This window comes from Panthera onca, chromosome B2 (genome assembly GCF_046562875.1).
Source record: "Panthera onca isolate mPanOnc1 chromosome B2, mPanOnc1 haplotype 2, whole genome shotgun sequence".
Taxonomy (NCBI): domain Eukaryota; kingdom Metazoa; phylum Chordata; class Mammalia; order Carnivora; family Felidae; genus Panthera; species Panthera onca.
This window is the reverse complement of record NC_138343.1, coordinates 83815605-83830021: the sequence shown is the minus strand read 5'-3', so window position 1 is coordinate 83830021 and position 14417 is coordinate 83815605. Positions and strand designations below refer to the sequence as shown.

The 14417-nt window shown below is 34.9% G+C and overlaps 1 long non-coding RNA gene across 1 annotated transcript in view; it reads right to left on the bottom strand.

Moving 5' to 3' along the window:
- Positions 1-10375: 10375 nt before the first annotated feature.
- LOC132667393 (uncharacterized) overlaps positions 10376-14417 on the bottom strand; it is a 58006-nt gene continuing 53964 nt past the window's right edge. The window contains exons 5-6 of the long non-coding RNA XR_009605122.2: positions 11289-11377; positions 10376-10509 (exon numbers count right to left, since the gene is read on the bottom strand). This is a non-coding gene — a long non-coding RNA (uncharacterized LOC132667393). The remainder of the gene's footprint in view (positions 10510-11288; positions 11378-14417) is intronic.

The window sequence follows — 14417 nt, the reverse complement described above, 5'->3', positions numbered from 1 at the left end:
TACTAAATAGTGTACAACAAGGACAAAGATTGAAAAATAGACCAGAGAAACAGCATAGAGGGTTTAGGAACAAACCCACAAACAAATAGAGGAAGTCTATGACAAAGACAACACTGTAGAGCAAGGGAAAGAGCACAGTCTTTTCAATAGTGATGCTACCTAAACCATATACATACACAAAAAAATAACAAACTTAGACACTTCTATGAGACCATATGCAAAATTTCATTCTAGATGAATTGCAGTACTAAATGTGAAAAGTATTAATATGAAGCTTTTAGAAGAAATCAAGAAAGAATATATTTATAATTGTAGCTAATTGTGATAAGGTCCCATCCTATTCCTCGGCCTACCTCTGAATACACCTATACCTGTTATTGACTGGTTCTATACATGTTGATAACTTTCTGCCTTAAACACAGCACATCTTTTCTTCTTTGAGCCAGTTTTCTCTGGCAATATTATGCCAGGTAATAATTCTATTTCTGGTCTTCTTGCTTAAAAACAATTCATAAATAAACATCATACTTTCTTTTTTAAATATTTATTTATTTTTGAGAGAGAGAGACAGAGAGTGAATGGGGGAGGGGCAGAGAGAGAGAGAGGGAGACACAGAATCTGAAGCAGGCCCCAGGCTCTGAGCTGTCAACACAGATCCTGACACAGGGCTCGAACGCATAAGGTGTAAGATCATGACCTGAGCCAAAGTTGGACGCTTAACCAACTGAGCCACCCAGGCACCCTAAACCATCATACTTTCTATATTCTATTGACATTACTTCCCAATTTACCAATTGAATATGTTAATTTACCTTATGAAGATACATGTTGTAGTAGAAAAATTGCACTTTATAGGCAGTATAGTTTTTTATTGTGTCATACAGAAAGCATATATTGTTAGGTTGTCCCACCATTAATGATGCCGAATTTTATCACTTCATTGAGGTGTTATGATATTTAATTTTGTGTGTCAACGTAACTGCAACGCGGTTGGCTAGATTAAACATTATTTTTCCTGTGTCAGTGAGGATGTTTCTAGATGAGATTAGCATTTGAATCTGTAGACTTAGTAAAGTAGGGGCATCATCCAATCTCTTGAGGGCCTAAATAGAACAAAAAGTGGAGAAAGGAAGAACTCACCATTTTGACTGCCTGCCTGCCTGTTGAGCTGTGACATGTCTTTTGCTTTTCAACTGGGGTTTACACCATCAGCTCCCCTTCAGATTCAGTGTGGAATTATACCACCAGCTTTCTTGGGTGTCCAGTCTGCAGATGGCAGATTATGAAACTTCTCAGCTACCATAATCATGCAATCTAATTCCTAATAATAAATCCCCCCTCCCTCTATTTATTCTCACGCACATATATTTTCATACAATATTTAAAAAATGGTTTCAAAGCTACATTATCATATCACTATTGACAGAAAACTACCAAGTATAGTTTAAGATTATTTTGCAAATTGTTAAGTGTACTGTATTACGAATGCTAGAATTAAAGAGTGCTGTGAATCTACCTTATACAAGACAGGCAGAAAAAAAAGCGTGCAGAAAGAACAAAAAACAGAGCAGAGCCAGAGAAAAGTGAAATTGTGAGATCATGTGTCCCTAGATAACGCAGGGCATGTCCTGGGTTCATTATTAATGTCTTTCTAAGTTCTTGTTTCCTGACAGTCATGAGGCCTATTGCTTGACCCTTCCTTGGGGATTATGAAATACCTATTTTAATATTCCTGTACCACCATACTTCTTCGTTTTCACCCACTGCATGATTTTTTGCTTTTTGCTTGAGCGTAATCAATTTCTTGCTAAATTAATAACCGGATTTTAACGTGAGAACACTAAGAATGAGAGCTGCTCTGAAATTAGCACAAGCACACAAGTAGCACGGTTGGAGCTAATTCCTAACTGTGAAGCCCACCCCCTTTAGAATTACACGATACTGATAAAATTATTTACAAATTCAGATATTTCCAATTTGCCCACTTGATCTGAAGAACTTGTTTCCAAGACTTGCTCATCTTGACTCTGGTTTGAGCCAAAGTTGGTACCTGGATTTTCTTCCCACAAAACATTACCTGACCAGTTACAAATGTGTCTTATGAGCAGAGGTAAATATGTTATAAATTTTAGAACTGCGAGAAACCATAGCTCAAATACATTTGGCCTTTTATGGTTGTTTAAGTCAAATAATTTAAGAAGTAAATATGCAAGAAGTACTACAGGCATGACCATCAAAATAGGTCTGTTCCTGATAATACCAACCTAGCATCAGGAGTTACAAGAAAATGACAAGAAGATTTCGCACACCTTAAAGTTTTCAGAAAAGTAGAACTCTCTCAGCATCCAATTTTGCATATCAGAGATGCTGAGAAGGAGGAAGAAACAAAGCTTCTCTGTATTTGCTTGACTCTATCCTGATCTCATATTGGAATTTTAGTGAATTTTGTCTCTGGATTATAAAAACAGAAATCTGGTTGGGTAGATAAATGAGAATCTACATAAGAATGCATATAATTATAACAAACCTTAATTAGTTTCTGATTTAAATCTAATTCTAATACATAGTTTGTCTAAAACTTTCATAGTAATCATGAAATTAATTAATATTTTAAGAGTCGTATATCCTATATGAAATAAATCTATTTCAATATCTCTTAATATCTCAAATGCCAACTTCTAATTGTTAATTTTACTTCAGTGGCCTCCTGGGTCAATTTACTCATTTTAACTCAATTTTATAAAGTTACTGGAACCTTGCAGTGTTTGGAGAAAGATTTTCCTTATATCTCAAAATTTGCATTTGCCTTAGCTGAAAAGCAAATTTAGAAGTACATGCCCACGAATGATACGTTTAACTACGATTTAACTTTGATAGAAGTAAGTAGCTACTGGCCCAAAATCAATCAATCAAACAACAACAAAAAAGTATGCTTTTCTTTCGAAGGTATTCCAAAATTAGACGTAAAGCCGTGGGCAACAAGATTAGCTGTTACTTGCACAAAATATGTGTGTCTCATTTCCTAAGTCTATTTACCTTTTTATGAACCAATTTCTAACTCCAGTCAATAGATTTTTCCTGCCTCTCAAATTGCGTACCTTACTTTGTCCTCTAGGAAACTGTGAAAATGTTTAATCTCAAGGCAGATAGATTTAGAATTAGGATATATTCCAAATGTAATATTTTACTATTAAAATATTAGCAGCAAATATAAAAATACTGACTTTAAAAAATTGGAAACACAAACTTCTTAATGTATGGTAACTATAAAAAGTGTATAAAATACAATCATCACTAATATGAGATTTATGACTTTTGAAAAGGAATGACTACTTCATTGGTAATAAGAAACAAATTGTGTGGAGTCGTTTCAGGATTAAACACCTGCAGCATATCCTGATACCCAAGAACAGAACTAGGATGAAGCTAAAATGGAGCCTTGTGTGATCATTTTCAGCATTATAATTTCCTACAAAATTTGAGTGATTTGCAGAACTGTGATAGATTTCCCATGAATAGGATAGTGGCAAAAGCTTTGTACATTCAAAAATAGTTTTGCTGAGGCAATGAGAAGTAATACGCTATCAGAATAGAAGCTGTTCATATTTTACCAAGCTGTTTGTATTTTAGAAGCTGATAAAAGAATTTGTCTCTAAACATTGCAAAGTCTTGCTTCCCTTATTTTATTTTTTGCATTTTGCTTACATTATCCTTCATATCTCCCCACCGATGGAAAATGATCATAGTATTCACAATTTTATAATTAAGGATTCTGCATTACACAACAACAATTGTATAAGTGTAATTGTATAATTATAAAAATTTATAAATTTGTATTTCTGGGATGATTTGAAAAGAATTATCCTAAAATATAAAAGAATCAGGAAGATAAACTCAGAAGAGCCCCATAGAAGTCTCAAGTTCTGGCAGATGGAGACCTGAACTGACTGAACAATGAAGGTCATTTTGCTTAAGGACTAAGGAGAGTTTCCAAGCTCGTTTCATGGGTTTAATCTAACAGGGTCATTGACTGGAACTCTACATTGATTGATTGCACACAGTATTGCTTGTATTCACGAACCCTGATATATCAATATCACGTTAAGACACTATCTTTCTGGGATACCAGACTCAGAGTGGTTTATGTCACTTGATCAGTAACAATACGCTGATACACAAATGCTCACTGATACACAAATGTTTACTCGACAAAATTGTTGAACTGTAATAAAAATGTCAAAGCGGGGTGCTTGGGTGGCACACTCGGTTAAGCTTCAGACTCTTCATTTTGTCTCAGGGTTCGTGGGTTTGACTCCTGAGTCAAGCTCCACACTGACATTGCGGAGCCTACTGAGATTCTCTCTCACTCTCTCTCTCTGCTTCTCCCCTGCTTGCACATGCATGCTTTCTCTTTCTGTCTCAAGATAAATAAGCATGAAAAAAAGTCAAAGCAAAATGTGAAAAATACAAAGTATTCTTAACATACAAATAGATGTATATAACATTTATCTTTCATGAGTGAGTACATTTCCTGTGATATCAAGTCCATCCATCCAGTATATCACCTGTTGTTCATAATAATATAGCATACTTACACAATAAATTGAACATGACAAATAAACATGAGAATGGAAACTAAACTTTAAAATCTGTTTCTTCCTTAATTTTTAAAAATTATTTATAGCTGCTGGACTTTTGACGATTTAACACAGGTTATGATTTTAAAGTATGTTCTGTACCTATGTCAGATATTGATAAATATTGTTTAATGTGAGTTTTGATGAAATAGGCTTAGCTCCACTGTTTTTCCTATTTGTGCCAAGAGTGTTTTTGTTACTTTATTCCTCCATTACTCCCTTCTTTTGTGTTAATTAAGAATTTCACATTAATCCATCTAACCTCTTCTATTAGTCTTTTTTTTTAACTGATTACACTAAAATTACACAACATATTCTTTTTTTTTTTTTAATTTTTTTTAACGTTTATTCATTTTAGAGACAGAGAGAGACAGAGCATGAATGGGGGAAGGTCAGAGAGAGAGGGAGACACAGAATCTGAAACAGGCTCCAGGCTCTGAGCTGTCAGCACAGAGCCCGACGCGGGGCTCGAACTCACGGACCGCGAGATCATGACCTGAGCCGAAGTCGGTCGCCCAACCGACTGAGCCACCCAGGCGCCCCACAACATATTCTTATTGTCTACTATATATAGTTATTTTTGCCATATCCCAAACAACACAAAAACCCCTGGAAGAGCTTACTTTATGTTTTTATTGTCTTTATTAAATTCCAGTTAGTTAACTTACAGTGTAATATTAGTTTCAGGTAGACAGTATAGTGATTCAACACTTCCATACGATACCTGGTGTTGAATTTCATCTATAATGCCCATCTTTATTCTATTATTCTCATGTATTTTATTTCTTCATATATTATATACCTCATAAAACATTAAAATTCATGTTGTTTTAAACAGTCAGTTTTTGCTCACATTTTCACATACATTCATTCTATGTTGCTAATTCATTCTTGCACTTTCATGCTTCCATATGAGATAATTTTTTTAGGTTAAAGAACTTTCGTTAGTATTTCTTGTAGTGCAAGTCTTTTGGTGACAGATAGTTTTTTTTTAAACTTGTATATCATTTTTATTTTTAAAATATTTTTAAATAAATATAGAATTCTAAGTGAGAAAGCTTTTTTTTTCTTTTACCATTTTCAAGATGTCTATTCACTGTCTTTTGGCTTCTATAGTGTTATTGAAAAGTCAGACATTTCTCTTGTTCCACTGAAGGTAATGTGTCTTTCTTTCCTCTTGATGTTTTTATGAGTCTATATTTTAGTTTTTAGCAGTTTTTGACCATAATGTAAGTTAATTATTTTTCTTTATTTTTTTTTCTGGTCAGAGTTCACTGTCATTTTTGAAATTATGGATTAATGTCTTTATTTTGTTTTATTTGTTTATTTTTTTAATATGCAATTTATTGTCAAATTGGTCTCCATACAACACCCATTGCTCATCCCAACAGGTGCCCTCCTCAATACCCCTCACCTACCCTCTCCTCCCTCCTACCCTCCTATCAACCCTCAGTTTATTCTCAGTTTTTAAGAGTTTCTTATGGTTTGCCTTCCTCCCTCTCTCTCTCTCTCTCTCTCTCTCTTTTTTATTCTTAGCTGTGATTTCCTGAACCATCACTTATATCCCATTCTCTATCATCTCTCCTCCTGATACTCCAATTAAGCAAGTATAAGATCATCTGACCATTTCCCACATGTCTCTCACTTTGCTTTTTGATTCTTTGTTTTCTTTTTGTGCTTAAATGAGATGCTTTTTATCCACTTGTATTTGAAGTCACAAATCAGATTTTTGCAGTTTCTCGACAACTGTTACAGCCATGCAATGGATTTTTAAAATTGAAATAAAATTGACATACATTGAAATGTACAGATATGAAGTATACAGATTAATGAATTTTGTATATGCGTGTACTCATAAGAATATTTTCATTACCTAGAATGTTCCCTTGTGTCAATCGCCTCCCTTCCCTTTACTCCTCAGAGGTAATCCTTTTTACAATTTCTATTTCCATAAATAGATTTGTCCCTCTCCCTTTATTTACCTAAAATAAGTTGAATCACAAAATGTCTCTGTTTCCTGGCTAATTTCAATAAACATAATGTTTTTTGAGGGTTATCCATGCTGTTATGTGTATCAGTATCACAATCTTGTTTTTTTTTAATTTCTGAGTTGTAGTCCATTGAATGCATATACTACAGTTTATTTATCCATTCTTCTGTTTTTTGAGTTTTTCCCTGATTGTTTCTAGTAGTGGTCTGTCATGAATACACTGGCCATGAATTGAAAAAATGTACCTTTTTTTTCTGGGATATTATCTAGTAATGGGATTACCATGTCAATTTATAAAATACAATTACTTATACTTTTCAAGCTCCTCCCAGTGATATATGAGCGTTTTAGTGGCTCTATATCATTTCCAACTTTTGATGTTGCAAGTCTGTTTTGTTGACTCAATCTGGAAAGTATATTTTAGTTATACTTTAACTCTAACTCATATATTTAACTTTCATTTCCCTGATGATGAGTGATGTTGATAAATAATCTGATTGACCATTCAGTTATTCTTTTTTGCTTTTATTTCTTGTGTGCATGCCTGTTTAAGTCTTCTGTCTGTTAAAAAAGAAACAAAAATTGTTTGTGTTTTACAAACTGATTGGTAAAAGTTATTTATGTACTTTGGATAAAAGTATTTGTCAGACATATGTATTGTAAATGTTTTCTACCAGTATCTGCTTTGAATTTAAAATTTTAGTGGTCTCTTAAGTGAGCAAAATTTCACATTTTGATGAGGTCAAATTTATCATGTTCCTTTTATTGCCAGTACCTTTTGTATATGACTAAAATCTTTGTATTCTCCAGAGTATGAAGATGTTTTTATATGTTTGCTAATAGAAGTTTAGTATTCTAACTTTCACATTTAGGTTTTTGATCCACTTCAAGTTGATTTTTAAAAAAAAATTTTTAACATTTATTTATTTTTGAGAGAGACAGAGACAGAGTGTGAGCGGGGGAGGGGCAGAGAGAGAGGGAGACACAGAATCTGAAGCAGGCTCTGAGCTGTCAGCACAGAGCCTGATGCGGGGCTCGAACCGACAAACGGCGAGATCATGATCTGAGCTGAAGTCCGACGCCCAACCGACAGAGTCACCCAGGTGCCCCACAAGTTGATTTTTATTAATGGAATGAAATGAGTCAAAGTTCATGTGTTTGCCATATAGATATCCACTTGCTATAGCTCCATTTATTTAAAGTACTTTCTTTTCCCCATTAATTGCAGTGACATTGCTGATGCAAATCAAGAGCTATCAAAGGAGTTCTTATTGCAGGTACTGTATTTTCCAATTATAAAGTGTCTTTTAATTCTTTTTGGTCGTCTGGGTCTCTTTTTAATTACTCCATCTGTTAGTCCCTGTGTTCACCTTTTTCTAAATTTTTAAACACGTAGCAACATCTAATCACATTTGAAGTTTTGTCTGTTAACACCGACATCTAGTTCCTGCTTGGGTCTGTGACTACAAACTACTTTATCTCTTGATTATCTGTCACTTGTTTCTTTCTTATTCACATGCCTAGTGAGTTTATATTAGATGTTGGCCATTGCTGGGGTTCTAGATTATATTGTATTCTTGCAAAGAAGGTTGTTTTATTTTCCAGTAGGCAGTTAGATCACTTCAAGCCTAGGTTTTTAACCTTCTTCCAGAGCAGGTCTATTTCAATCTTGTCCTTACTTCTTAGGGGTAGGACAGCCCTGGCTATAAGAGCTTGGTCCTTTGAAGTCTCAACTCAGTGCCTGGGCTGTTCATCAAGTTCATTCCACTCTGGCTGGGCTTGAATTCTAATATCTCCACAGCAGTTTGCGACTTCTGAAATCTCTGTTCAGCTCTGCTATGCCTCCTGGAGTCTCGCCTTGCGTATACACAACTTATGAGTTAGCCAAGGATATGTTGGGCGTTCTGATGCAGACTTTTGAGATTTGGTCTTTGTGGTTTCCTTCTTTTCTATCCACCACACCTCAGCTAACCCCCTTAGGCAAGCCTGAATAGCAAACTCTGTTGCCCCATCCAGAGTTGCCGTCAGCTTAGGCTCTGTTTCCTTATGTAACTTGGAAAACGCTTTCTGAGAGAAAGTCAAGGTAAATGTGTGGTTCTTTGTCTCAAGAACGGTGGCACTCTGTTGTTTGCTGTCTAATGTCTCAAAAACTTGTTTTACATATATTTCCAGTATTTATCATTTTTTATGACAAAAAATGAAGCTCTTATAATAGGATTAATACCAGCTACTTCATCATGGCCAAGACCAGCAGTCATAAGTATTTTTTTAATATAGGTGAAACATAGTTTATTTTAAAGTTTCATAGCTTTATCAGTAATTTTTGAAAATAATTATGACATACTAACGGAAATTTTTGAGTTATAATTTTTTGTTTCTTTCTAAAACTCTTGGAAACTATAGAAGAGAGCAAAAGTTTCCCAAATAAATTAGAATTTCCACACACAACTAAGACTCAGTGCATCTAAATTCTTGGCCCCTTTAATTGTGGACCCACTATGATTTTTGGCCAGATCTGGCTTTAGTTTGAAGTAATAAAAGCAGCATATTCACTAGAAATTAAACCGAGGCGACTGAAATTTGTTCAGCAGCTCTAGAATGGCTGTGAGATGCCATGACACTTGGTTACTGACAACTGACACTGGATTTAAATGTAAAACTTAGTGGTTAAAGGCTACATATCCCCACATTGTTTTCCCTCAGCCACAAAATTGAGCTTTTCTAGGAATTGAAATGTAGAGATTTCAAGCTTATTAAAAAAGGCCAAAGTGTAACAGTCTAATGAAATGTGACCAATTTGGAGGAAAAATTCACCCTTTGCTGCAAAAAAAGGTGAAGGATTTAAACATTCCTTTAAAATTTACTGATATAGGAAATGTTAGTGAGGATCCTATAATAAATATTCAGTGGATTAAACTACTGCTTACAGTTGAGTGCCAGTAAAGGATTATTTTGGATGTGGCAGGAAGTTGTTGTTGTAAACTGTGTGCTGGACAGAGAAGTCACAAACGTATAATTATTTTTCCAGTTTAAGAGACCATAGGTTTTTCTTGCTTGCATGAGCAATTCAAGGATGCAGTAATTTGGCTGTGGTTTGGGTGCTTCATTTCCTGCCAAACTTCATGTTGTTCAGAACAGGCAAAAATACATCTATTTTGACTGTAATGACGCCAAGCATTTTTAACAGCCTATACATGACACATAAAGAAAAAGCGAAAGGGAAATGCTTACTTAATTCAGCTGAAGACTTAATTAGGAGCTCAATTTTATCAGACATTTAATATTGCATTTTACTCTCATTTACTTTTTTTTTCTAATAGAAAATAATGGCATGCCAATTGTATATGATTATGGATAGCTATTTATGGAACTAGGTCTTGCCTCTACACTTAATTACATTTTGTTTGGAAGTTAATATTATATTATAACTATAGCTTTTATTTGGGTCTATTCTTATAGTTTTCCTCTCTCATTAGGAGTTAGGTTGCTGGTTTATAGATTCACTTGTTTGTGTTTTTCTCTACTGCTTTTTTCTATTTCTGGGCCTATTCTCTAGTGCTGCATTATTCTTTTTGATGACTTTAAAGGCATTTAAGGGTACAGGGAAAGAAAGAATTCATTTTTGCCATATGCTGAAGGCTTTGATAAACGATGTACTTATAAGCTAAGTAAAAACATGCCGATACATTTTGTGCTTCCTAATGAATACGTTTGATTTTTATTTAATTTGTTTCTCTGTTCTTTATACTCTGCCCTGCTATAGGATCACTGTGATTGCCATAACCTATTCATCTCGAATCACAAATGTGCATTGAAACCGATCATGGATATTTACCATCTGCACTGTTCAATATGTTTCGTCACTTCATGTTTCTTCTTATTCTGCAAGAGAAGTTAGAATCACTTTTTTGTTTACAAATATCAGAGAACTAATACATTTTATGTAGCCAATAATAAGGCTCAAGAAAGATGTGACTAGATTCATATTTCCTTTCACACTCTTGTTAGCAGCATGGCCACTTTAGAGTCTGACCCTACTCCTGGCCTAATTGTTTTCATTATTTAGTAATCACTTACTAAATATTTTACAAAATTAACTTAAATTATATTGAATAAGTCCATTTCAATTAAGAGATCACAGAGCTGCATGTTTATTATTATGCCTTAATACCTAGGAATAAAGTCGATATGGTATTTCATAAATTGAAACCAGGACTTCCTAACCTGTTCTGATATGCCAACCAATAAACGGATTCTTATTTTTATTCATGGGATTCTGTGACCAATAACTAGCTGGTAAAGAATGTGTCGAAATCAATCAAGTTGTAGATACATGCTCAGTAGATGGATAGGGAGAGTCACTAGGTCTGCTCGTGAAAATGAACTTTCTATCTAAGAAAACAGAAGCTATTTTTCCATTAGAATTCCAAATACCTCAGTGTTTGGTGAAGTCTCCAGGTAATATATGCAGTGAAGATCTTTACCAGGAACTGAGAAACAATAGGCTTCTATCAATCAACATATATTTGAATAGGAACAGCTTTTAGGAAAGCCTTGGGTATTTTTTTTTCACTGACATTGATGTTAATTAAATATCATAATTTAATGAACCCCCGAAAAGACTGACATTTATACAATTAGTCTTCACATGGTGCGCAAACCTGATCCTCTGAAGCTGAATTTCAGACTCTGGTATTGCCATCGCACATGTAAAACTGTGATGCCAGCTTCCAAGTCTCCCATTACATTCCTAAGCATGGCGACATGAAACAAATGAAACGAGACAAGGCTTCAGCCACAGTATTGCTTTACTCAATCAAGGAGAATATGTAGAATGAATAGGGACACCACCAATGCTAGTATGGCTTGCTAAAAACCCAGGACAGCCTTAGTGGGATAACAAATATGAGTTTGTAATGTGTCTTCCACTTATAGTTGCAAATATTTCTATACACACTCTCATGTATTCCAGATTCTTTGCTTTTAAATGCCCCAATTTCCCTACTAATTATCCTGCTGGAGAACTCATTCCTTCTGAATTTTTCATCTGTCTTATTCTGAAGGATAAAATGTTTAGCTTTCCTACAACAGTCACTGGCAAGGGAATAGAGTTACAATGGTTGTCTTAGTCCAATGTGTCTTTACTTCCTATGATAATACATGAATGGGTTTGTGATATCAATTTGATGAAGTACAACTAACATTTAACTGTGCAGTGGAATAGACTACATTAGACTAGATCAGAAAATAATAGAACGAATTACACAGTAATCCCAGATGTTTTAATTTATACATTTATATGTGTGTATCTGCATTAGATTACAATGCATCGTGTTTATGCATTTATCAATTGCGTTAAAATGTTTAAAAGCACTTGCTTATGTTTTTGAGATATATATATGATATGATATAATATGTATCATGATACATGATACATATATATATATATATATAATATCATATATATATCATATTATCTATCATATATATATGATATATATATATATATGATATATATATGATATATATATGTATCATGACCTGAGCCAAAACCAAGAATTGGACGCTCAACTGACTGAGCCACCCAGGCACTCCAGCACTTGCTTATTCTAATCAGGGCTTATTCCAGGAAACAAAGTATTGTCCCAATTGTCCCAAACTGTGTGACTGCTACATAAGGGAAAGAAGTGAAATAGATCATGAGATGACAATCACAATATCCCAATATCAACTATGATGAAATTGTAAAATGACCCCATTTTGTAATTCCTCTCCTTAAATTGTGGGTGAGATTTATAATATAATGAGATAACTCCTGTAATTAGGTTACTCTACATGGAAAAGATAAAGGGAACTTGAAGATATAATTAAGGTCTCTATTCAGTTGAGTTTGTGTTAATCAAAAAAGTTTATCTTGGGTGGTTCTGACCTAATCAGGTGAAGCATTTAAAAGAGGACCTAGGGGCGCCTGGGTGGCTTAGTCGGTTAAGTGGCCGACTTCAGCTCAGGTCATGATCTCGCGGTCCGTGAGTTCGGGCCCCGCGTCGGGCTCTGGGCTGACCGCTCAGAGCCTGGAGCCTGTTTCGGATTCTGTGTCTCCCTCTCTCTCTGACCCTCCCCCATTATGCTCTCTCTCTGTCTCAAAAATAAATAAACGTTAAAAAAAATTTTTTTTAGATAAAAAATAAAAGAGGATCTAGGGGCAAAAAATAGGAAGCAGCAGTAGATGTGCTCATGTTGACCTTAGAGAAATCAAATTTCCATGCTGTGGACAAGGCCAAATGGCAAAGAGCAATGCATGGCCTCTAGAAACCAAGCACCACTACCTATCCTATATCTACAAGAAAATGAATTGCACCAACAACCAGAGCTTGAAAGTGGACTTTGAGCTTCAGATAAGATTACAGCCCCAGGTGATACCTTGATTTCAACTGTGTGAAACCTGGAACGAGGACCCAGCTAAGCCAGAGCCAAACTTCCAACCTAAAGAAACTGTGAGATAATAAGTGATGTTTCAAATCACTGAATATGTAGAAATGTGATACACAGCAGTAGAAAACAAATACAGTTGTCTATCTTGATGCCAGGTGCATGGAATCCCTTTTCTTTGTCACAGACCCCTCACTGATCGCTGCTGGCAAAGACAACATTTGCTTTACACGATCTAGCTAAGTTTCTGCTGCCCAACCATCATGGGTACGGTTCTCTTCTCACTTGCACAACATGGCAAATGAGTGTCTTTCCTCTTTTGGCCTCTCATTTTATGTCCCAATCCATTTAAAAAGTGCAAGAAAAAATACACCTGGGTAAAACAGGCCTTTTGGAATCTAATCCTCACACCATTGTAAAGTAGATATTAACCTGCTTTGCAGAAGAGAAAACCAGAGGCTAGAGGTTTAGATTCTTTTTTTTTTTTTTTAAGAAACACATAGCTTCTAAATTTTTTTTAACGTTTTTTATTTACTTTTGAGACAGGGAGAGACAGAGCATGAACAGGGGAGGGTCAGAGAGAGGGAGACACAGAATCTGAAACAGGCTCCAGGCTCCCAGCTGTCAGCACAGAGCCCGACGCGGGGCTCAAACTAATGGACCACGAGATCATGACCTGGCTGAAGTCGGACGCTTAACCGACTGAGCCACCCAGGCACCCCAAGAAACACATAGCTTCTATACAGCCACATCTTCACCTCAGAGTACAGAGGTCTGTCTCCTATTGTCATTTTCTCACTAAATTTCTCAAAGAAGAGATCCAATGTGTTTTGCTATCAAGATTTTAAAGTAAAATTAGTTTTGTGTGTTTTACTATTGCTACTTAACCTGCGTGAGTCTCTATCTCCATATTTTCTCATTTAGGGTGTGTGTGAGAGAGAGAGGGGGAGAGAAATTATAATCTGAATTGTGAGAATTATAAAGTGACTACTGAATACATATTTATTTTTAAATTACTTAGTCACTGTCCTAATTCTATTAGTTCACTTTATTATGTAACAAAACAGTTTATAATTTAATTTCAAAATTAAAATGGACCAATACTCTCACCAATTCAGTAAAATCTTTGCAATGTAATTTTCACTAATTGAGAATTTATGATGATTTAAATAGAATTAGACTTGAAATTAAAGAGGAAAAAAGAATACGTTACGAATACTAATTGACCAAGGAAGATATCTAGAAGAAATTTAATGTATTTAAAATATATTTTGGTGTGATAATGCATTATTTATAAGCTAATTTTATATAGATTAAAAGATCTCTACCTAGCAATTTTTCATTGAATATTGCCATGAATA